This window comes from Elephantulus edwardii, unplaced genomic scaffold (genome assembly GCF_000299155.1).
Source record: "Elephantulus edwardii isolate Elephantulus edwardi_28Jun2011 unplaced genomic scaffold, EleEdw1.0 scaffold00231, whole genome shotgun sequence".
NCBI lineage: Eukaryota > Metazoa > Chordata > Mammalia > Macroscelidea > Macroscelididae > Elephantulus > Elephantulus edwardii.
Window position 1 is genome coordinate 3,922,468 of NW_006399981.1, and position 23,752 is coordinate 3,946,219.

The window sequence follows — 23,752 nt, forward strand, 5'->3', positions numbered from 1 at the left end:
AAAGGTGACCCAACTGAGTGCATAAACTACAGAACAATCTCATTGATTTCACATGCAAGCAAGATTCTGCTGAAGATTATCCAAAAACTATTTGAACAGCACATCAGCAGAGAACTGCTGGAAGTCCAGGCTGGGTTTAGAAGGGGTCATGGTACTAGGGATATTGTTGCTGATGTTAGATAGATCTTAGCTGAAAGCAGGGAACACCAGAAGACTGTCTATCTACGTTTCATTGATTATGCAAAGGGGTTTGACTGTGTAGATCATAACAAACTGTGGCTGACTCTGAGAAGAATGGGAATCCCAAAACATTTAATCATGCTAATGCGAAACCTATACTTGGACCAAGAGGCAGTCGTTAGAACAAAGCAAGGTAACACTGCATGGTTCAAAATTGGGAAGGGTGTACACCAGGGATGTGTCCTATCTCCATACCTTTTCAACCTGTATGCAGAACAGATTATCCGAAAGGCTGGGCTCTATGAAGAGAAGCTTGGCGTTAGGATTGGCGGAAGATCTATTAACAATCTGTGTTATGCAGATGACACAACCCTGCTTGCCGAAACTGAGGAGGACCTCAGGCACTTGCTGCAGAGGGTCAAGGACTGCAGCCTTCGGTATGGACTGAGGCTCAATATCAAGAAGACAAAGGTTCTCACCACTGGACCAATTGGTAGCATCAGGATGGATGGTGAAGGGACTGAGATTGTTCACAGCTTCAGTATGCTTGACTCCACGGTCAACACTCTTGGCACCAGCAGCCAGGAAATAAAAAAAATGTATCGTGGTGGGAAAGTCTGATGTTAGGGACCTCTCTAAAGTACTCAAGAGCAATGGTGTCTCTCTGGAGACTAAGGTCTGCCTGATACAGGCCATGTCTTTGCAATCATGTGTTATGCATCAGAGAATTGGACAATGACTCGGGAAGATAGAAGGAGAATTGATGCCTTTGAACTGTGGTGCTGGAGAAAAGTATTGAGTGTACCCTGGACTGCCAAGAAAACAAACAGATGCATCCTGGAGAGGGTTAAACCAGGCTACTCCTTGGAGGCAAGTATTCTGGGGCTTCATCTGACATACTTTGGACATGTTGTAAGGAGAGACAGGTCCTTGCAGAGAGACATCATGCTTGGAAAGGTGGAAGGACAGCACAGGAGGAGAAGACCCTCCATGAGGTGGATTGATTCAGTGACTGGGGTAATCGGGATGGATGTTTTAGAGGCGATGCAATTGGCACAGGATAGAGCAGGGTTTAGGGCTGTTGTTCATAGGGTCACTATGAGTTACGAATGACTCGACGGCACATGACAACAACAACAACAGACCCCATGAAGAAAAAGATGGCATCAGAATTGGAGGAAGACTCATCAATAGCCTTCATTATGCAGATGACAGGACCTTATTTGCTAAAAGTGAGGAGAATTTGAAGCACTTGCTTCAAAAGATTAAATACTTCAGCTTTCAATATGAATTATATCTCCACATCAAGAAAACAAATAATGTCACCACTGGACTGATAGGCAGCAGCATGATAGATAGAGAAAAGATTGAAATTGTCAACAACTTCCTCTTACTTGGATCCATAATCAAGACACTTGGTACTAGTAGTCAGGAATTCAATAGTGAGGAATTGGAAACAACCTAAGTGCCCATCAACAAACGAATGGATAGAGAAGCTGTGGTATATCCACACAATGGAATACTATGCTGCATTGAAAAACAAAGAACTCACACAATATGATTCAAAATGGGTGAGCCTGGAGGACATTATGCTGACTGAAGTATCTCAGTTACAAAAGGACAAATACTGCATGGTATCACTGTTGTAAAGCAGGACTGACCTCGGGGTTGGGAGGAGACTGAGAAAGATAGATTCAATAATGTGTATTGCATTGAAACAGATAAGGGAGAAAACTGTAAAAAAGGGACATGTGATTAGTTATTATTTTCATGACAGGAGTCCAGAACAAAGGCTGCATAGTGGAGTGGTCCTGGGGGGAGGGATTGTAAAACAATGAAAGAATTTTTCTTCTACTTTTCCAAGAGGGTAGTGTACTAGGGGGGAGGATTGGGAGGAGGGGGAAAGTGCAACAATGAATGCATGGAAATCCAAAGTCTCTGTAAATTTTCATTGAAATTAATAATAATTTTTTAAAAAATACAATGGATATTAAGGATTGTATAAAACAAAATGTGCATGAATTGAACAATATATACAAACGATTGTAATGCAAACCTGCATTTCACATTTTCATGGAATCCAGACTTTCTAGAGCAAGAGATACTGGATGAACTCCTTAAACTATTGTGCTGAAATACTCTTAATTCTTAAACACAGTATATTTCCTGGTTTCTTCTTTAAACCACACAATAGTAAGTGATGCCTGCTTTGAGTTTGGTGCCAATTTAATGGACTATCTCTACGGGGTCAAATTTATAAAAGGAACTCAAAGGTTGAAGGACCAGTAAGTTTATGTTAGTGGAGGAGTAATAAATTGGAAAAGGTTCCACTGCTCAGAGAAGGTCATCAACATCATTAACTTGTACATGTGCAAGCTTGAATTGGTATATTTTTGCTGTGTGTGGTTTCATCATCAACAAAAATAAAATTTGAAAGTCAGAGAAAGCTCAGGCACATGTATTTGGTACATCAATATATTCTTGATCAAGGCCTTAACTAATCTTTATTTTTTTATTGCCTTGATCTATGCTAGTAAGACTCGGATAAGGAACCACTGCTATTTTCTTTGTAGCTAATTATTTCACTGAATATAACCAGGGTTTCTAAACCTGTTTGCGCATACTTAGCTAAAAGGTGTGAGCAATTTACGAGCATTTACTGAGAAGTCTTCTTCAAATTGCTCTTAGGAAAGACTCTCAGCTATGTAACCTGAAACTGTGATCCCCCGCCCCATTTTCCAGTCGCGATTTTAAAGCTGTACGAGAATATGAATTTCACTTTCAATAAAATCACTGGCTGGTAAAACCCAAATTAAAGCAGAACATTGGAAATAAAGCTGCCTTTTTCTATTAGAACTAACAAGAGCTGTTTCATTTTCCATATCAAACGTTCCAGACCCTGAAATCCTATTTGTAGAAAATGTTTGGCGTTATTAAAAATTCAGATAGTTATCATGAGCAGGAGTGTTTTCTTGTGACTGTCAGGATGTTTTAGCTGCAAAGCTTAGGACAGGTGTGCATGTTACATCAATGTTTTAAGTACAGAATAAAGAACAGGCAGAAGACATGAAATGCTTCAAAGCCTTTTGGAAGGATCTACGTGCCCTTAAAATTCAGCCTGTGACCGCATTGCAAGAAGTTGTTGTTGGGTATGGTCGAGTTTTAACCGACTCATAGCTGACCCTCTGGCAGGTTTTTTAGAGGCAATTAATTGTATGGAAGGAAATTGTCCTTCCTTCTCCCGTGGAGCAGTGGTGAGTCGCCTCAAACAGCGTGCCTTCAGGATTGCAGCACAGCTTCTTGCCACGAGGCTACCAGAACTCCTTATTGCCAGAAGAGTCTATAATGCCTCTCTTTCTTAACCTTCTTCCTTTTCCTATTTCTTTCTTGTCTCTCTGTAGTTTTCCATCTTAAAATAGCCTCAACAACAATCACAGTACTGACAATAACAACAATATAACTGCCTTGCTTGGTTTGATAGTCCCTTTAGGTAGAACAAATGGTTCATGCACTCAGCAGTGCGCATTCACCTGGGTTCTTCATCTAAAGGCTGGAGGTCCAGGTTCACCCAGAGGTCTTTCAAAAGAAAGACTCAGTGATCGACTTCCAAAAACTCAGCCATGGACAACCCTTCAGAGCACAGTTCTAAGTTGACATGTGTGGGACCTACAGAGGTCAGAACTGATGCAACGACATCTGGCTGGTCTTTCTGTTGGGCCTCTTCCTCTTTTCTGTGCTTGTTGTTGGGTTCTGTTGAGTTGATTCAGACTCGTGGCAGCAGCAAGAAAGCGGAGCCAGCTCCTGGGCCATCCACACACTGCTGAGCTGCAGATCAGTGCTGCGGTCAGTGCGTCAGTCCGTCTCACTGAAGACCTTCCTCTTTTTGCTGACCTTTTATTTTATACTTTCACTTCTAGTCTGGTTGACTTTCTTCATCAGTTAATTTCTATCTTAATTTTACTGATAATCTTGGGAAACTCAAGTCTACTAAAACCATTTTATTGAAAGAATACACCCTTTCCTTGTTTTCATATTTGCTGTACACTTTTCAGCATTTCATCTTCTTGAACATTTCTTTCTTCCTCAATATGATTTCTTCCTTGTTTTCATGAAAGAGTAAGCATGTTACTGATGATTTTCCAATATTTGATGAAAGGCACATATAAATCCTACAGGATGGTCCATGAACAGGCCACTGGTGGATTTGAACTACTTCTGGGTTGGTATTCTATGGGTCTTTTTTTTTTTAAATTTGGGAAGTAGAAAACGTCAATTCTAAATCTCAATCCTAGTTTGCCATTCTAAGTAAATCTCTTAATGTGGAGTAGTCTCAATAGTGCAATCTGTAAAATAAGAGCAATAACACCAGCCTCAGTGATTGTGAGACCATGACTCACAATTTGTGACAATAACAAATCATGACTAGCAATGAAAAGAAGGGGAATCCCAGAACACTTAACTGTGCTCATGTGAAACCTATGCCTCAACCAAGAGGCTATTGTACAATCTGAGCAAGGGAACTCTATAAGCTTTAAAATTAAGAAAACTGTGAGTCAGAGTTGTATGATTTCTCTACACTTATGTAATCTATACACTGAGCAAATTTTTTTAAAAAACTGAGCTCTGTGAAGAACGTGGCATCAGGATAGGCAAAAGACTCATACATAACCTTCATGATGCAGATGACGCAATCTTGCTTACTGAAAATGAGAAGGATTTGAAGTGCTTGCTACAGATCAAACACCCCAGAGCTTAATATGGATTGTATCTCAACATCAAGAAAACAAAAATTCTCACCACTTGACTAATAGGTAATATCGTGATAGATGGAGGAAAGATTGTAACTGTCAATGACTTTAACAGACTTGTACCCACAGTCAATATACTTGGTACAGGAGATCAGGGGAAAGTTTCCAGTTAGGAACCTCTCCAGATTATTGAGGAGCAAGGATGTCAGTTTGAGATTTCAAGTATGTTTGATTAAGGCCAGGGTCTTTTCAATCACTTGCTGTGCATATGAGAGCTGGAGAAGGAAAAGGATTTTAGAAGATGAGCTGGTGTTCTTGAACTGTGGTGTTGGAGAAGAGTACTAAATAGCCCACAGACTGTCAATAGAACAGATATATATATCTTGGAGAAGGTGCAACCACAGTACTTCTTGGTGGCAAAGATGATAAAGCTTCTTGTTATATACTTTAGGTATGTTGCTAGGGGAGACTTTTCCTTAGAAAGTGATGTTATGCTTAGAAAGGTGGAGGGAAGACAAACGAAAGGAATACCCTCAACCAGGTGTTTGACAGTGGCTGCAACAATGGGCTTGAGTGTATCAGAGATTGTGAAAATGGCACAGGGTAGGACAAGTTCAAGTTGATATTCGTAGGGTTACTATGAGTCACCCTCTACACCATGGCATATAACAACAATACTTGTGAAAATTAGATTAAATAATTTGTGTCAGGGAAGATTATATATTGTAACATTTTACAAATGACAAGGTATTATTATTATTGCTATTATTAATATCATCATCATCTATGGCTATCCTTTGCAATTACATATATTACTACACATACTCACTTATTTAAATAGTTAGAACATATAATTTACTTAGAGAGATTACCAGTGTGTTGATATTTTATAGTAGTAAAAAACTCCATTTTAAAAAATTTAATAAAAAATTTACTGTTGAGTTTTCTGAAAGCCAAATGTAAAAATGAAACTTAAATGATATTATTGCCATTTCTCTGGCTGATGAACAATAAAGGTAGAGCCTTATTCACTGATTCATTATTCACTCATTTACCTCACTTCTTATTTAAATGCAAAAAGTGGGAGTAGTGTAGGTACTAACGAAATATTTATTAAATAAACACCTGACCAAATGAGGAATCTAATAAAAGAGAATACAGAAGTTTCTCAAGACAGCTAAATACTTTCCTAGTATTAAGTCCTATACGGATTATCACATACAGAGGGACTGGAAAAAAAGTTGTGTATTTATATGGTTTTATTAAATTGAGATTTCAATAAAATTCAAGATTATAATATAATGTTAAAGCAACTTGATGTTATTTATTTGGAAGGCTAAATTGAGTTGCAACTAGTGGCAAGGAGCTGCAACTACAATCCCAGAGGCTCACAGTTCAAATCCACCAGATGCTCTGCCGGGGAAGGAGGGACGATCTCCTCCTGTACCAGTCAGATCTGATTTGACGGTACACTCACACAAAAATAATAAAATTTAAAAAAAAATGAGTTGCAACAAGACTAGAAATTATCTATAGTAGGGGTTATTAACCTTGGTGCAATACAAAGCTTTGTATGCATGAATCTAATGATGTTTTGCTATGTGCTGTCGAGTTGCCTGTGACACTGTGTACAGCAGCTCTGAACCCTGCTCAGTGCTGAGCCATTCTCATTGATTCTGACATACTAACTCCCATTGCCCCAGTTACTGTGTCAATACATCTCTTCTGGGGTCTTCCTCTCTTGTGCTGCCCCTCCACCCTTCTGAGCATGACGTCCTTCTCCAAGGACCAGTCTTTCCTGGCCACATGCCATAATTATGTGAGATGCAGCTTCAAAATCCTAGCCTCCAAGGGGAGACTTGGTTTCATCCTCTCCAAGACAGACCTATTTGTTTTCTTGGCAGTTCATGGTATGTTCAAGACTCTTCTTCAGCACCACAACTTGATGGCATCGATTCTTCTTCTTTCATCCTTAGGCATCATCCAGCTTTCTGATGTATAGAAAGTAATAGTGAAGATGATGACCTAAACTAGACACACCTAAGTCTCTAGATCAACATCCCTGACAGCAGATTTTCTTATTGCAATTCATCTTTTGATTTCCTGTCTGCTGATGCCAAGAGTGATGATTGTGGAGCCAAACAAGCTGTAATTGTTAACAACATTAACAATTAATGCTAATGACGTTAGTGGTAAGGAATTGTGCTGCTAACTCAAACGTTCGTGGTTCAAAATCAACAGCTGCTTGTGGGAGAAAGAAAATCTACTGAAGAGATGACTGTAGATTAGTTCTGATCCCATAGTACTCAACAACAATGACATTTTCTAGGTACTAGATAGATAGCTTTCAGAGACATACAAAGACTTTATAAAGTCGAAAGACTTTTTATAAAGCTAAACTATCCAAAAATCTCAACCAAACAAAATACTCTGACAAAAAAGTACAAGACCTTCTTCCTCCATCATTCTTGTTTTTAGCTAGACTTTTGGCAAAATCTAAGGAGTGATTGATTCAAGGTTAAATTTTCTGATCAGCATAAATACAGTGCTGATAATGAATATATTGGATATTGGAATAGGCGAAGTAATTCAGATAGTCTGCTACCCATGGCGATTAAAACTCATCCTCTTTCCTCCATAATTAATCTCTATCATCACAATTTCCAAGAGTCTGTTATGACTTCAGAATCCTCTTAGGAACCCTCTCTTGAGGTTGCAATAATCTTAAGGACTTTCTTACCCGTCTCTCCTATCTGATCAGTTGGCAATCCTCTGAAGGCGCCCTCCTAAATGTCCTGCTTACATCTCTTCCTTTCAGTTGTCAATAAAACCAACAATCTTCTGCAAACAGATGTCACCACTGGATGAACATTAGAAATACCTGGAGAGTTTCTAAAACACACTGAACTTTAGGGTCGAGACTGAGCAAGTTGTATATAACCATTCCAGGAGAGATCCTGGCTATCTATATTTTCTAAAAGATGCAGCAAGTGTAGAGAGTTACTACCTACATATTCTATTTAAAAAAAAAACCAAACAAAAACCAAACCATAGATTTCTCTTTAAAAACCCAGTGATCTTGAAATCAATCTTTTTACTGTCCATGTAATTCTTTTCTGATTTCTTCTACCACATACTTAACCTAATCAATCTTTTGATTTTCTCATGGCATCTTCTGATCATGAGATTGTTGCTTCCATTGTCTATAGAGGTATTTAAGTCACCATGCAGAGCTTTTAGGAGTCCCCTAGGACCCACGTAACCACTGATAGAGAAGGGATAGTACTCCTCAGTAGCTCTTCCCTGGATTTACAAACAGGACCCTCAAAAATAGAGTCTTAAAGTTGACTTAAAGTCAACAAGTGACTGAGACGGGTCCAGAATTCAGATATCCCTACTGTTGACCCTTTTTCTAATTAAGAACACCACCCACCCCACAGATATACTATTTGGTGATTAAAATAAGTGCTATGCCTATATACACATGTGCATATACATGCACGCACGTACACACAGACACACATTTCCCTATTTGCCAGCTCCATTCTGAAGTCTTGGCTTGCTTCTGTTTGGAACATCTTCTACAAGTATATTTATATCTTCAGAGGAATCAGATGTGACTGAAAGATTTACAATGTGTCATAACTTGTTGATAGCAGCCCTGGGAGCTGTGGGAACAGTTTGCAAGAGGCTTGATGCCACACCTGTGAACATAATAACGTGTTTAAGTACTGTGTGTTCTACTTTTGTGCCAAAATGAGTTTGCCGTTGTTATTATACTGTTTGGTGCTTCCAGGTTCTGATTCACAGTAAACCTAGACACCACAGAATAAAACACTTCCCAGTCGGTCTTGTGCCATGCTCACAATGGTTAAGCCTGTGGTTGCAGTTATTATGTCTATTCATCTCATTGAGGGTCTTCCACTTTTATTTGACCTTCAATTTTATTAAATAGGATGTCTTTCTGTAAAGACTAGGTTCATCAGTATAGCCTGGCCAAAGATTTTGTAGTTAGGTACCATCGAGTCAAGTACAACTCATAATAACCCTATGAAAAACCAGTCTGAACACTGTCCTATCCTCAGCCATCCTCACAATCTCTGCCACACTCAAGTGCATCACCATAGTCACCACGGCAACTCACCTAGTGGAGGGTCTTCCTCTCTTTCACCACCCCTCTACCTTCCCAAGCAGGATGTCCCCTTTCCAAGGAATAGCCTCTCCCAGCAACATGCCCAAAGTATGGGAGCTGAAGCTTCATCATCTTTCCCTCCACGGAGCACTGTGGCTGCACCTTCTCCAAGACATATCTGTTTGTTCTTTTGGCAGTCCATGGGATCTTTAGGATTCTTCTCTAACACCATACTTCAAAGGCATCTATTCTTCTTCTATGAACTTTATTCATAGCCCAGCTCTCAGATATAGAGCAAGTGACTGAAAAAACTGTGACCTGAATCAGGCACATGTTAGTCCTCAAACTGACATTACTCCTCAATTATTTGAAGAAGTCAAAATATTCCCATCCTTGCTTCTAAGGAACATTCTGGTTACACTTTTTCCAAGACATGTTTGTTTTTCTTCTGATTATTTATTAGCTCATTGCTGTCAAGCTGGAACTGATTCAACGTTCACTCTCCAGCAGGTTTTCTGAAGCTATAAATCCCGAGGGAGGGAATTGCCCATCTTTGTTCCTTGATGGATTAGAGCTACCAGAGAGATGTGACCCCTTGGTTAGCAGTTCAATTCCCTACAGTCTATACCATCAGAACATAGTCAGATAGCCCATGACAAATTAAATATTCTTCATCAAAATAATAATTTAGCAGCATTAGTTAATCTCTCTTTATTCATTACCTAACTTTTGCATACATGTGAAGAACGTGGAATTTTCTAAGTATGAACCCGGGCTGGGGGAAAAGAAATCATCAGAAATCAACCCATGTAGATCAATAGCCTAAGTGATAGTGAGATTAAATGAACTAGTATTAGCAATTTTTAATTGAACATGTATGATCTATTATGCCAAGAATGATAAACTGAAGAATATAATCATAGTCATCACCAAGAGAATATTTCACGCTTTCTTCTGGGGTATAACTCAGCCAGTGATAGAATAATAGCCAAAGTTCTACCAAAAAAGACCCGTTGTTCAATTATATGAGTGTTACTGAATATATAACTATTTTTCAAATTTACACATCAACCACTAATGCCAAGGATGAAATGAAAGAATTTAAAACCAACCTCTGCAGTCTGAAATGGATAAAAACTGTAATCATGATGCATTGGTAATACCGTGGGTTTCAAATGTGAAAGTTGGTAAAAGGATTAATGATTGAAATATGTGGACTTGATAATTAAAGAGACGCTGGAGTTTACATGACACAAATTTTAAAAACCAATGACTTGGACATTGCAAACGCCTTTTTTTATAAGAACATAAATGATAAATATGCATATCTCTTTGCCATAGAGTTGAAAACAATTCCTAGTTGACCTTCCAGCAAGTCTTCAGAGGCTGCATATTGCAAGGAAGAGATTGCCCATCTCCATCCCTCAGAGCTGCTGCAGAACTTGAACTGCCAGAAAAATGCCATTTGGGGGTTAGCAGTGCAATTCTAAATGGAGTGTGTCTCCAGAGCCTCCTAGAGATATCTTATTGTTATTTTTGTTTACTGTAGACTTGGAACCCACCCATTTCTGATCCTCCAGTGGGTTTTCAGAGGCAATAAATTGCACAGGAGTTGATGGTCCATCTTTCTCCTGAAGAGCAACCAGTAGATTCAAGCCATGTATCTTCGTTTGGCAGCACAATTCCTTACTACAGGCCCTGAGAGCACCCCATAGATATGGAAGAAATGGTGAAAATAACCCTCAGTATCATCAATCACATCCAGATCAGGGGCCAACTGGGAAGCAAATCATCAGTTGCTTCTATACAAGTTCAAGTTAAAGCTGAAGAAAATTCAAGAAAGCCTATAACACAGAAAGTAAAACCATGGGTATAGCTCATTTAAATTTATAGATCATCACTCAGGAATAGAAATGATACATCCAACACTAGTGTTCAAAGAATAGATAATTCACATGATAGAATACTATGCAGCACTCTGGAACAATGATTTTTAAAAATTACATATATGCTAAAGAGCAATGGTGTCTCTCTGGAGACTAAGGTGCATTTGATACAGGCCATGGTTTTCGCTATCACTTATTATGCATCAGAGAGTTGGACAATGACCAAAGAGGATAGAAGGAGAATTGATGCCTTTGAGCTGTGGTGCTGGAGAAGAGTATTGAGAATACCATAGACTGCTAGGAAAACAAACAGCTTCGTCATGGAAAGGGTTAAACTGGGTGGCTCCTTGGAGGCAAAGATTCTGAGGCTCCGTCTAACATATTTTGGACATGTTGTGAGGAGAGACTGGTCCTTGGAGAAGGACATCATGCTTGGGAGGGTGGAGGGACGGCGCAGGAGAGGAAGGCCCTCTATGAGGTGGATTGATCCAGTGACTGGGATAATTGGGATTGGAGTGTCGGAAGCAGTGCGATTGGCACAGGACAGAGCAGAGTTTAGGGCTGTTGTACGTAGCGTCGCTTTGAGTCGCAAGTAACTCAATGGCACATAACTACAAAAACAAAAATATGCTAAGTATTTTGGGATGAGGCTAGAAAACACTATTCTGTATGAACTAAATCAGGCTCAAAAGGACAAATACTACATAAGACCATTATTGTAAAAACTGTAGGATAACTAGTAAGATGTATATGGATACTCAAAGAGGGATGGAAAGGGGGACAGGAGGGATGAGAGTATGGAGGTAAAGAAATCATGGGGACACATAATCTGGTGGGTGGAGGGAGGGGATGAAAGAATTGAGAAAGATTCAGTGTGGATTTGAAAAGATGGGGTAATAGCAGGCATATATCTATGGTGATTCATTTTATAAGACATAATATATGGAAATAATCTTATCAAATACAATGTGAATGGGGAAAAAACAACAACAAAGAACAAATAACAACAAATGAGCTGTAGGAGGACACCACGTTACATGAAGAAGGAAAAGGTCATTAAAGTGTGTTGTTGTCTTTAAGTGCCGTCCTGTCAGAGTCAACTGCTGTTTGACCGTACAGTGGGTTTTCAGAGACTGTAAATCCCACAAGAGAAAATTGCCCATCTTTCTCCCATGAAGCAGCTGGTAAGTTCAAGCTGCCTGTCTTCGAGTTGACAGTATACCTCCTTAGCTCTAGGCCAGCAAAGTGCCTTTAAAGTCTATTGTCATTATTGTTAAATGCTCACTATGAGCCTGACTTACAGTGAACCTATAAACAACAAATCCGAACCTGTTCTATCCTGTGCCCTCATCATCATTTTTTATATTCACAAACTCAATGATGCAGTCACTGCGTCAATCTATTTCATTGACAGTCTTCCTATCTTTTATTGGCCCTCCAACTTTCCAAGCACAACATGCCTGTTTAAGGAATGGATTCTCTGAACATATCTAAAATATGTGAGACTAAACTTCACCATCCTTGCCTCCATGAAACACTCTGACTACACCTTCTCCAAGATATATCTCTATGTTCTTTTCATAGTCCGTGGAATACTCAGCCTTCTTTCAACACCATAACTCAAATGCATCGATTCTTTTTCTATCATCATTATTCATTGTCCAGCTCTCAGATGCATAGCAAATGATTAAAAAGACCATATCCCTAATCAGATGCACCTTAGTCTTTAAACTAACATCATCGCTTCTTAGTACTTTGGAGATGTCCTTGACAGAAGACTTGTTCAATGCAATACGTCTTTAGATTTCTTGACTGCTGGTACTAAGGCCAATTGATTTTCATAAAAGTTTATTATTGTTGTTGTTATATGCCTTTGAGTTGAGAAGGACTTAGCAACCTTATGAACAGACTTGAACCTTTTCCTATCCTGCACCATCCTCATCATCTCTGATACACTTGAGCCCACTGTGTTAATTAAGGGAGTCACTGTGTTAATTCACCTGGTTGAGGGTTTTTTTTTTCTCTTTTGCCTTCCCTTTACTTTTGCAAGCACAATGCTCTTCCCTCTCTAAGCCTCTTCTAGCAACATCCCCAAAGTAAGAGAGATGAAGCTTTGCCATCTTTGCCTCCAGGGAGCACTCTGGCTGCATAATCTCCAAGACATATCTATTTGTTCTGTTGGTAGTCCATGGGATATTCATTCAGTACTCCCCTCCAACACTACAACTCAAAGGCATCAATTCTTCTTCTATAATCCTTATTCATTGACCATGTCTCAGATGCATAGTAGGTGATTGGAATGACTGTGACTTGTAACACATGCATCTTAGTCTTTAAACTTACATCATTTCTCTTCAAGCCTTTGGAGAGATCCATGACAGCTTATTTTCCCAAGGTACTACATCTCCTGATTTCCCAACTGCTGGTACAAAGAGTGATGACTGTTGATCCAAGCAAGATTAAATCATTGACAACTTCAATTCTTTCTCCAATTATCATGATGTTGCCTGTTGGCTTTATGGTGAGGACTTCTGTTTTCTTAATGTTCAGATATAATCCATACTGAAGGTTATATAGTCCTTGATCTTCTGCAGCAAGCATTCCGTCTTCCTCACTTTCAGCAAACAAGATTGTGTCGTTGGCATAATGCAGGTTTTAGCGTAGTTCGGGTTGTTGATGAATCTTCCTCAAATCCTGACGCCAGCCACATTCCTCTTTTTTTGCTCAGCATACAGATTGAATAGATTTGAAGAAAGGATGCATCCCTGACTCACATCCATGCAGTGCTTCTTTGCACCATTCAGACATTAGCCTCTTGATCTAAATATAGATTTTGTATGAGCACAGTTACTTCATCTAAGATTCTCTGTTTTCTCAATGTTAGTTATTCCTGTTGTTAAGTGTAGTCAATTTGAGGATGAATCATAGTGGCCCAATGAACAATAGATATGAACTCTGTCCTATCCTGCACCGTCTTTGCCATCCTGGACACTTTTCAGTCCATTGTCACAGACATTGTATCAATCCATCACATTGAGGGTCCTCCTTTCCTTTACTGACCCTCAACCTTTATAAGTATGATGTCACTTTACAAGAAATAGCCTCTACTGTCAACATGTCTGAAATATGTGAGTGGAAACGTTACCATATTTGCCTCTAAAAAACATTCCAGTTTCACTTTCTCAAAGATATGTTTACTTGTTCTTTTGGCAGTCCATGGGATATTCAGCACTCTTCTCCAACATCCCAACTCAGGTGGCTCAGTTCTTCTTCTGATATCCTTTAAAAAAATATTATAGTGGGTTTTTAATTCTTTTTTTAATTATACTATTTTATTTACAAAATTCAAACATAGTGTTTTTCAGACCAGAGTCTTCCAATTTCCCTAAACCCCCACACATCAATGTGTACAACCCCATGGTTAATCTCCCCTCTCCCCACACATCTCACCCTTCAGCTTCCACTCCCCCTTGGATCCTCATACTCATTCTACAGTAATGGTTTTATATAATATTTGTCGTGAGACTGAGTTAGTTCACTCATCATAATGCGCTCCAGTCCCTCCCAAGTTAGGTAATAATTTGCAAAATCATTGCTCTTGTGTGCTGCAGAGTATTTCATCATGTGAATGTACCATACTTTCTTAACCCACTTGATTTGTTGTTGGACATCTGGGCTGTTTCCATGTTATTGCAATGGTGAATAATGCTGCTGTGAACATTGATGTACATGTTTCCATTTGTGCCTCAGTTCTCATTTTCTCAGGATGTATTCCAAGTAGTGGAATAGCTGGGTCACATGGAATTTTTATGTTCTACTTTTTGAGGAAGCATGAGACCCTCCTGCTATCTTTATTCATTGTCCAGCTCTCAGATGCATATCAGGTTATTAGAAAGACTGGCTTGAATCAGCTGCACCTTAGTCTTTAAACAGACATCATTGCTCTTCAGGATATTGGAGAGTTCCCTGGCAGTTAGCTTTCCCAGTGCTATATATTTCCTCTTGATCTTCTGACTGCTGGTACCAACAGTGTTCATTTTGGATCTAAGTAAGATGAAATTGTTGGCAATTTCAATATTTTCTCCATGGATCATGATGCTCCCTATTGGCCCAGTGGTGAGGACTTCTGTTTTCTTGATGTAAAAAATATAATCCACATTGAAGGCTGCAGAACTTGACCCTGTGCAGCAAGCACTTCAAGTTCCCCTCCTTTCTATGACCAAGGTTGTGTCATATTGATGAGCTTTCTCCAACCCTGATGCCACACTCTTCTTATAAAAGCCTAGCTCCTCAAAAATTATTTGCTTAGCATACAGATTAGATATGGAGAAAGGATACAATTCGGATGTACATCTTTCCCAATTTTAAACCAACCATTGTCTCTTTGTTCTGTTTGGACAGCAGCTTCTTGGTCTAGGTGTAGATTTCATATAAGCATAGTAAGGTAATCTGGAATTCCTATTCTCCTCCAGGTTAGCCATAATTTGTTATTATCCACACAGTAAAATGCTTTTGCATAGTCAATATAGCACACATAGACATTCTTATGATATTCTCTGCTTCAGCCATGATCCATCTGACATCAGTAATCATATCTCTGGTGCCACAGCCTTTTCTGGTGTCACAGTAGCTTAAGCTACTGGCAGTTTTCTGTCAATATACTGTTCTAATCATTTTTTCCCTTCAACAATATTTTGCTTGCATGTGATATTGATGTTGTCCAATAATTTCCACATTCTGTTGGATCACCTTTCTTGGGAAGGGGAACAAATATGGATCTCTTCCAGTCAGTTGACCAGGTAGCTATCTTCCAAATGTCAATCTTTTCTCCATTGATCATGTTGTTGTTTATTGGTATAGTGAGGATTTTTTTTTTCTTGATGTTGAGATGTAATCCGTATTGAAGGCTCTAGTCCTTGATCCCCTGGAGCAATTACTTTAGGGTGCTGATAGCTATTGCTATTGCTGTTATGTGCTTTTTAGTCAATTAAGATTTGTAGCAACCCTATTAATGATAGCTCCGAATTCTGACCTATCTGGAGCCAACCTCACCGTCTCTGAGACGCGTGCTCCCATATCCACAGTCACTGTGTCAATCCATCGCATGCATGGTCTTCCTCCTCTGCTCTGACTCTCGACCCTTCCCAAGCATGATGTCCTTCTTCCAGGACTGGTCCTTCTTACCATGCCCAAAATATATGAGTCAGAAGGAGCAATCTGGTTTCACTCTCTCCAGGACAGATCTTTTTGTTCTCTTAGCACTCCATAGTATGTTCAATACTCTTCTCCAGCACCACAAATCAAAGTCATCATTTTTTCCTTCTGTCTTACTTAGTTACTGTCCAGCCCTCAGATGTATAGAAAACAATTGAGAAGACCATGGTCTGAAACAGGTGTGCATCCTCTCGACTGGCGTCATTCCTTATTAGCACTCTGATGGGAGAGGCCCCTGACAGCAGATTTTCCTAGAGCAAATCTATGATTCCTATCAGGATCCTTTATAGTAAAAGGTAGAGCTTAAATAAATTCTGCTAGTTGTCCAAACAGCAGTTGATCTGTGTGATACAACAGACACTAAATGCTCTGCCTGGTCCCTAAATGTCGTCTCTATCCACTCCCACGTTGCCTGACGTTCTGTTTTGCTTGCACCTCCTGGTAATACATCAATCTTAGTTTTGTAAAATGCAATTGTGGTATTGTAAAAACATAAATTAAACTACCAGGATCTGTTAACATCTTAAGACAGACTTAAAAAAAATATCAAGCATAATAGCGATATCCCGGTAAGAAGAAACTAGAGTAGATAAAAGTTAATTTATCAAGTATAGTACTGAGGAAAGTGAAGGAAATATATAGAGCTTTGGTAGAACGCTACAGGAGAAATCTAGATTCTAACTCAAAAAATGAACTCACTAACATCCAGCCCAGTCAGACATAAAGTGACCACCTATTGAGTTCTCAACTCTGGGAATCTTAACGACGAGACACTGCTCATGTTTCTCCTGTGGAAACACTAGGAGATTTCTGCCATCAGAGACATCATCTTTGGTTAGCAGCAGCAGAACATGCTACGGATTATGCTCCCAGAGCTCCTGAGACGCTAACAGAAGAGAGTCAAATGAATATATCATGCCAAAGGATATGTCTTGTCTGATTTCCAGTCATGCAAAATTCATTAGTCTGTCCAGAATTATCCTTGGTTAACTCCCTTTTCTTGCTTCCATTTAACTTCCTTCTGTTTCCTAGCTTTGGCTGAAATACAGAAAATTTTGAATGAATAACATCAATCCATGCAGCTAACAGTTTACTGAAGTGTTACTGTGCATCAAGCATTGTGTGAAGCATGTTACATGCATCAATTTCTTTTATACTTATTCCAGCCTTTTAAAAGTAAGACTCTATCATTATTCCTATTTCACAGACTGTAAAACTGTGGTCTAGATGTTTGAAGGATCATCCAGTCAGAAAACAGTTATTCCAAAGCCTATATAGTCTTAACGTCTTTGCTTTACTGTCTCTGAGAATCACAGAATTAAAAATGGCAGAGGGACATTTCACATGCAGATATTCTGATCCTAGATCATTTCATGATAGTGTCTCCTGGGGTAAATTGACTCTACTAAACACATCAGATGATTATAGTCATGGTAGGTTGAATGGCCCAGCAAAGATTGCTTCTTTCCAGAGCTTCCTGTAGTTGGACAAGTCTGTTTTCTCTCTCCAAGTGCTCCATTGATTTAATATATTGTGCTAATCTGACAGAAGCAGTTGAATGTAAACCTTGCAAAGTGTTGAACAAAACCCCTACCCAGCTGTTATTGTCCCACACCAAAATGGAGAACTCAAATAAAATCATTTCTTGTCTGTGGAAAAGGTCAGTTGGAATAAAAATGGTTTAATATTTCTCGCCCTCTGAAGGACCAATCACTGGCATTGTCCAGGGAACATAAAAGATAAGTAACAAATTTAGGATCTAGTAAATCATGGCACAGCATTTACTTGTGTTTTGCGAGGCTCTCCTAAGAACTTTGCAGATATTGCCTAATGAATCCTCACAGCTTCTGGGCCAACATGGCAGGCGTCATATTAAAACAAATGTGCTTATCCAGAGTTTGGAGAAAAGTTTGCTCAACTTCCCACCCCCAAACTCAGTGATGGAACTCATTGTGGGGAGAGATTCCATCTGAGAGGTAAAGAGAGAATGAAATTTCTTTCCGGTTAGTGTTACCTGAGCTCAGCTTCCTGATGACTCTGAGAACTGAAAAGATCGAAAGCGAATTCCTAAAGAAATAACGTATCAGAAAAATTGAAGAAAGGATCACACTTATATGTTTAGACTATAGCAGATTTCATCTTTGAAATTCCTCCCTCTTTTTGTCTAATAATGAGCAATTTTCACTCTCAAATGAATTTCTTTCCTCCCATTGTTCAACAAGTAAATGTGAACCAAACAAAATCAAACACCTGAAAAGTAATTCTTACTTTTACAGAGAAGATCCTTCTCTGTTATTTCGTTTTCTTAAGGAAGGTGCTTTGTGCACTGGCTAATAGATTTGACCCATGTTTGTATAAAGACATCTTTCATTTCCATGGAAGCTTTAAAGAAACAGTAATACATTGCAGCAGGAATTTCCAATCTTTAGGTTAAAAGAAACTGCATTTCATTTCCTCTAAAGTTTTAAGGTCAAAGTGATGGCGGTGGGGAATTTCCAGCAGATGTTTCATTTCTCCCTGGGGAAACTGTCAACCTCCAGATCACAGATTTGCCTACTATCTGATCAGCCTCACGATCCACCAGCAGATTCTCATTTATGGACTGAGAACTCACGCACAAGGATCCTTCCACCCCATGAGAAAGAGAAAGGCTTTACAGCAGCAACAACAAAAGGGTAATTACATGTTGTCTCACTTCCCTAGAACATGGCCTGACACTGCCAGCTGACCCCATTTGCCACTAGACCCAAAACAGTGAAGATGAAATAGTAGACTTACTGAAAAAACCTGTCTTCTCAGCTCTTCACAACTGTCCTAATATATCTGACACACCTGACCACTGTGGAGCGTCCCTACCCTCCACCTTCATATGACTGAAAATGCTTCTCCCACAGTAATAAGAAGTAACATTCATTGAAGCTATTTGGCAATCCCTCATGGACAATTTCATTTAATTCTAGGGACTCATGTCTGAAGATGAGCATAATTATTTTGTTGTACTTAGGTACTTAGTCTTGTTGTAACAAAAAAAGATCATAAATGAGCAGTTTTAAAGCACAGAAGTTTATTTTCTCACTGAAGTTTGAATTTAAGGTGTCATCTCTTGGCAAAAGTCCTTTTCTGTCTCTTCCAGTTTCCAGTTGCTGTTGGTAGGTGCCATTGAGTTGAGTATGACTCATAGTGACCCTGTGAACAGCCATCCTGAAGCTCACCCTATCTTGTCTGTGCCACTTCTGCATCTCTTGAGACACCAGAACCCGTTGCTGAAGTCACAGTGTCAGTCCATCTCATTGGGGATTTTCCTTGCCTTCGCTGATCTTCCATCTTTTCAAGTATGATGTCCCTTTCCAAGGAATAGCCCCACCTATTTATGTGTCCAGAGTATGAGACATGAAGCTTAGTCATCCTTGCCTCTGAGGAACACACTGGCTGTACCCTTTCCAGGACATATCTCCTCTTTTGGCAGTCCATGGGATATTCAATATTCCTCTCCAGCACCACAATTCAAAGGCATCAGTTCTTCTGTCATCCTTATTCATTGTCCAGCTCCCTGATGCATAGCAGGTAATTAAGAAGACCATGGCCTGAATCAGGAGCAACTTAGTCCTTAAACTGACATCATTGCCCTTTAGTATTTTGGAGAGGTCCCCAATAGCAGACTTGCCCAGTAGCTCCTGACAATCATTGACATTTCTTGTGTTTCTGTGTGTATATCTTTCCTTGCCTACTTTCCCGTTTTACAAAACAATACTCAAGAAAGATTGGGTTTAGAAACCACCCTTGTCTGATATGACCTAATTGGTGCAATAAAAATCCTATTTCCAAATGGGCCTATATTTACACATATAACCCAGTGCCAGAAAAATCTCCGTAAGCCGCCACAGTTTTTTATTTATGTTGTTAGGTGCCATTGAGTTGGCTACCAGTTACAGTGACACAATGAACAACAGATCTGTGCCCTTTACTGCACCATCCTCCCAATCTCTGCCATGCTCAAGCCTGTTGTAGTCACTGTACTGATTGATGAAGTTCTTCTTTACAGATATCTCATCTTATTGCCATTGAGTTGAAACAAACTCATAAATGACCCTCCAGCGGTTTTCAGAAGCTGTGAATTGTCCCCGAGGAGATTCCCCTTTATCCTCCCATGAAGCTAGTAGTGGATTCGAACCACCAGAGAGGTGTCATCTTGGAGTTAGCAGCATTCCCTATGCACTGTATCACCAGAGGTTAGCATGTTGACATAACCTGTGGGAGGAAGCTAATGTCATCTATACTTATATGAAACTAACATTTAGAAAGGTTCATTCACTTGTCTAGGAAATAATAAGCAATAAGAGAAGAATCTGTATTTTGTTCCTCATTTTATTCCAAGAAATTTAATCCCAGAATCTTTTCCTTTTTTTGACCTGTCTGTTTCAAATGACTTAAAGATATTACCAGATATTCAATCTGGCACCACATTGATTCTGATTATAATAGTATTAATTGGATCCCATTACAGTTTGGTTGAAATAAGCCCATCGCCTTATTTCCCCTCCCCGGAACTGCTCTCTCATAAGCTTTGATGTAGTTAAGGTCTAAGTTACACTCTGCCAAGTCTTGGATGAATGTCCTTATTGCCCGATCATGATTGGACTTTCTGACAGGTTTTTATGCCTTTAAGTGCCACTCTCCTGTTATGATAAGAGCTTCCATGGAAATAAAGCTCTGACTAAATACGTTCACCATGGTTGCACATGGGGATAAAACAATAAACTGATAACTGAAAGATCAGCTGTTATAATCTACCGGCTACTCCTCACTTGGCTTCCAGGAAGATTCATAGCTTTCTAAACCCTAAGTGTCAGTTCTCCTATGTCCTATAGTGTTGCTGAGTCAGAATTGACTTGATGGCAGCGCTTTGACAGGTACTTACAAGGAGACGGATTAACACAGTGACTCCAGCAGTGGGCTCAAGTCTATCAGAGATGATGGGAATGGCACAGGATAAGACAGGTTCAAAGGGTAGCTAGGTGCTCAATTTGATGGCACTTAACAACAACATCACAATGTAACTAGTTGCTTATTCTTAAGTTTGTCCCACTTCTTGAGTTTTCAGGACAAAGACCCACTTGCACTGGGTTGAAAAAGCAGAAACTGTCTGACATCCCCAAACAGGTAACCATTCTAGGGATACTCCAGGGAAAAACCTACGTATATCAGAACTCAGTTTCTAGAATTGGAGACTTTAAGTTCAGACTGAATTTTCTGATCTGTGTCTCTTAATGGGATTACTCCATTTCACACAAAGTGTTACAGAGACCCAGAGGAGCTGTATCCAAGGCTGTCAAGATATCTTGAGAAATTGGAAGCCGGTAAGGCCTAATGCTCTTCTGCTCCCTCCTGCCACTTTGCATATACTTAAAGGAATGTATAATGTTAACACACAATGGCTTCAGTCCCTGTGTCTTTGTCAGGGAGAGAGAAAGAATGTTTATAAAGCAACATAGTAAGCACTGTGTTAAGCCCTTTCTATGTCTAGCCTAATTTGATTCCTTTAAGAATCTGACCCAAATGCAATCAAAGGATTGCCCAAAGCATATTCAGTATTAATTAATTCATAGATTTAGTTGCTTGACTGCAGAGTTTGGCATGGTTTTTATTCTGTTCTTGCTAACCTCTTGCCATCAGCCTCATGTTATGCTGCCTCCCCCCACTTGTTTTGTTGTTGTTTGGATCCACTGCTGTAGTGCTATCTTGACTCATGACAACCTCCCATTGGGTTTCAAAGGCTGTAAATCTTACTAGGAGACTGGCTTTCATTTCTCCTACAGGGTGGCCTGCTAACCTTTCCGTTGCAGCCCAACATTTAGCCTGTTGCGCTGTAGCATGCTTTAAAAATGTCAGAACTTGTTTAATAGCTAGGCATAAGGCACTCTGGTAGTGTAGTCTATAGGAGGTTGTGATGCTAACTCAGAGGCGGCCCCTCTCTAGTGGTTCAAATCCTGCAGCTACTCTGTGAGAAAAAGATGGACATCTCCTCCGATGCTGTGTTACAGCCTTTAAGAAGCTTTGAGTTGGTTCAGACTAGATGACGAGACCAGTTTGAGTTCTCTGCAACAAAGCATGAGTTCAAAAAGTCTTACCTCTTACCTGTCTGTTGCTTCTAGATAAGTCCCCACCTAATCTCCACCAGACATGAGTGGTGAAGACTTTTTCTAGCCACAGTTACTGAAGTATACTACTGGAATAGCTACTGCTGTCATCATGTATCATTGAGTTAGAACTAATTCAGCTATGGAGACCATTACTAATCCTTCAGCTGGTTTTCAGAGGCAATAATTTGCATAGGAGGAGATTGTCCATCTTTCTCCCATGGAGTAGCTGGTGAATTTGAACTGTGTGCCTTTGAGTTTGCAGCTCAGCTTCTTACCTATAGGCCACTAGACTGCTTTCATTAACACTATAAAAAGTATAGAGTATGAAAAGAGGGAAAGAAGAATATGTTACTGTCAGGGAAGTTAATTTTCAAGACTCCCATTTAGAGTATGTATTGAGAATATTTTCCTACATTCATGGCTCTCACATTCCATGTTCCAATCACTAGGGTCTGCTTACAACTGTTCCTCCTCCTTTGTATTTCCATACTTGATAGTTCTACCTAGGTTGCCCTTTCTGTTAATCTGCGTGTGTTCTGTTGTGCATAGGGTTTTCAGAGGCCTGCTATTTCAGAAGTGGGTGGCCAATCCTTCTTCCTAGTCTGTCTTAATCTGAATGTTCAGATTTAGAGGAGTATCTGACAGACAAGCAATTTGTGGAGCAGTGAAAGATAAATCCCTTATTGTGGAGTTAAGCATTAGTTACAGTGTTGACCCCACCCTTAGCCCAGTGCCTTGACCCACTTACTTCCCAGCTCTACCCTCCACCAGGATAACCCTTCCCATCTGCCAAGTCCCTTCAGAAAATAGCTTCCATTGTCCAACCCATGATCTGACAGCTTGTATCTTAAGCTTTCTTGGCGTCTGTGATTCCAGACACGTCGATGCTGACATTTTTTTCCTTTTGACCAGTGTCTCTTAAGTTTAGTTGTACTGTCTCCAAGGGAAGGTGACTTGTCGTTGAAAGATGCCTCTTCGTTATTGTCTGAGGTGACTTCCCCTTGTGTGTCACTCCCAAGCTTCCCTTCCACCCAGGAGCATATTCGCGCTGTCCCCAAGGGCCTCTTGTCCCCAAGGGCCTCTTGTCCCCAAGGGCCTCTTCCTGCCGGTTTTTCCTGGGTACCTTTGAAAGATGCCTTTTCGTTATTGTCTGAGGTGACTTCCCCTTGTGTGCCACTCCCAAGCTTCCCTTCCGCCCAGGAGCATGTTCTCGCTGTCCCCAAGGGCCTCTTGTCTTGGGGACAAGGGCCTCATGTTCTTGATTGGAACATGGAATGTGAGAGCCATGAATGTAGGAAAATTAGAAATTGTTAAGAAAGAAATGGAACGCATAAACATTCACACATTAGGCATTGGAGAGATGAGATGGACTGGCATGGGGCATTTTGAGTCAGATGACCATATGATATATTACTCTGGAGGTGAAAAGACAAGGAAAAATGGAGTTGCCTT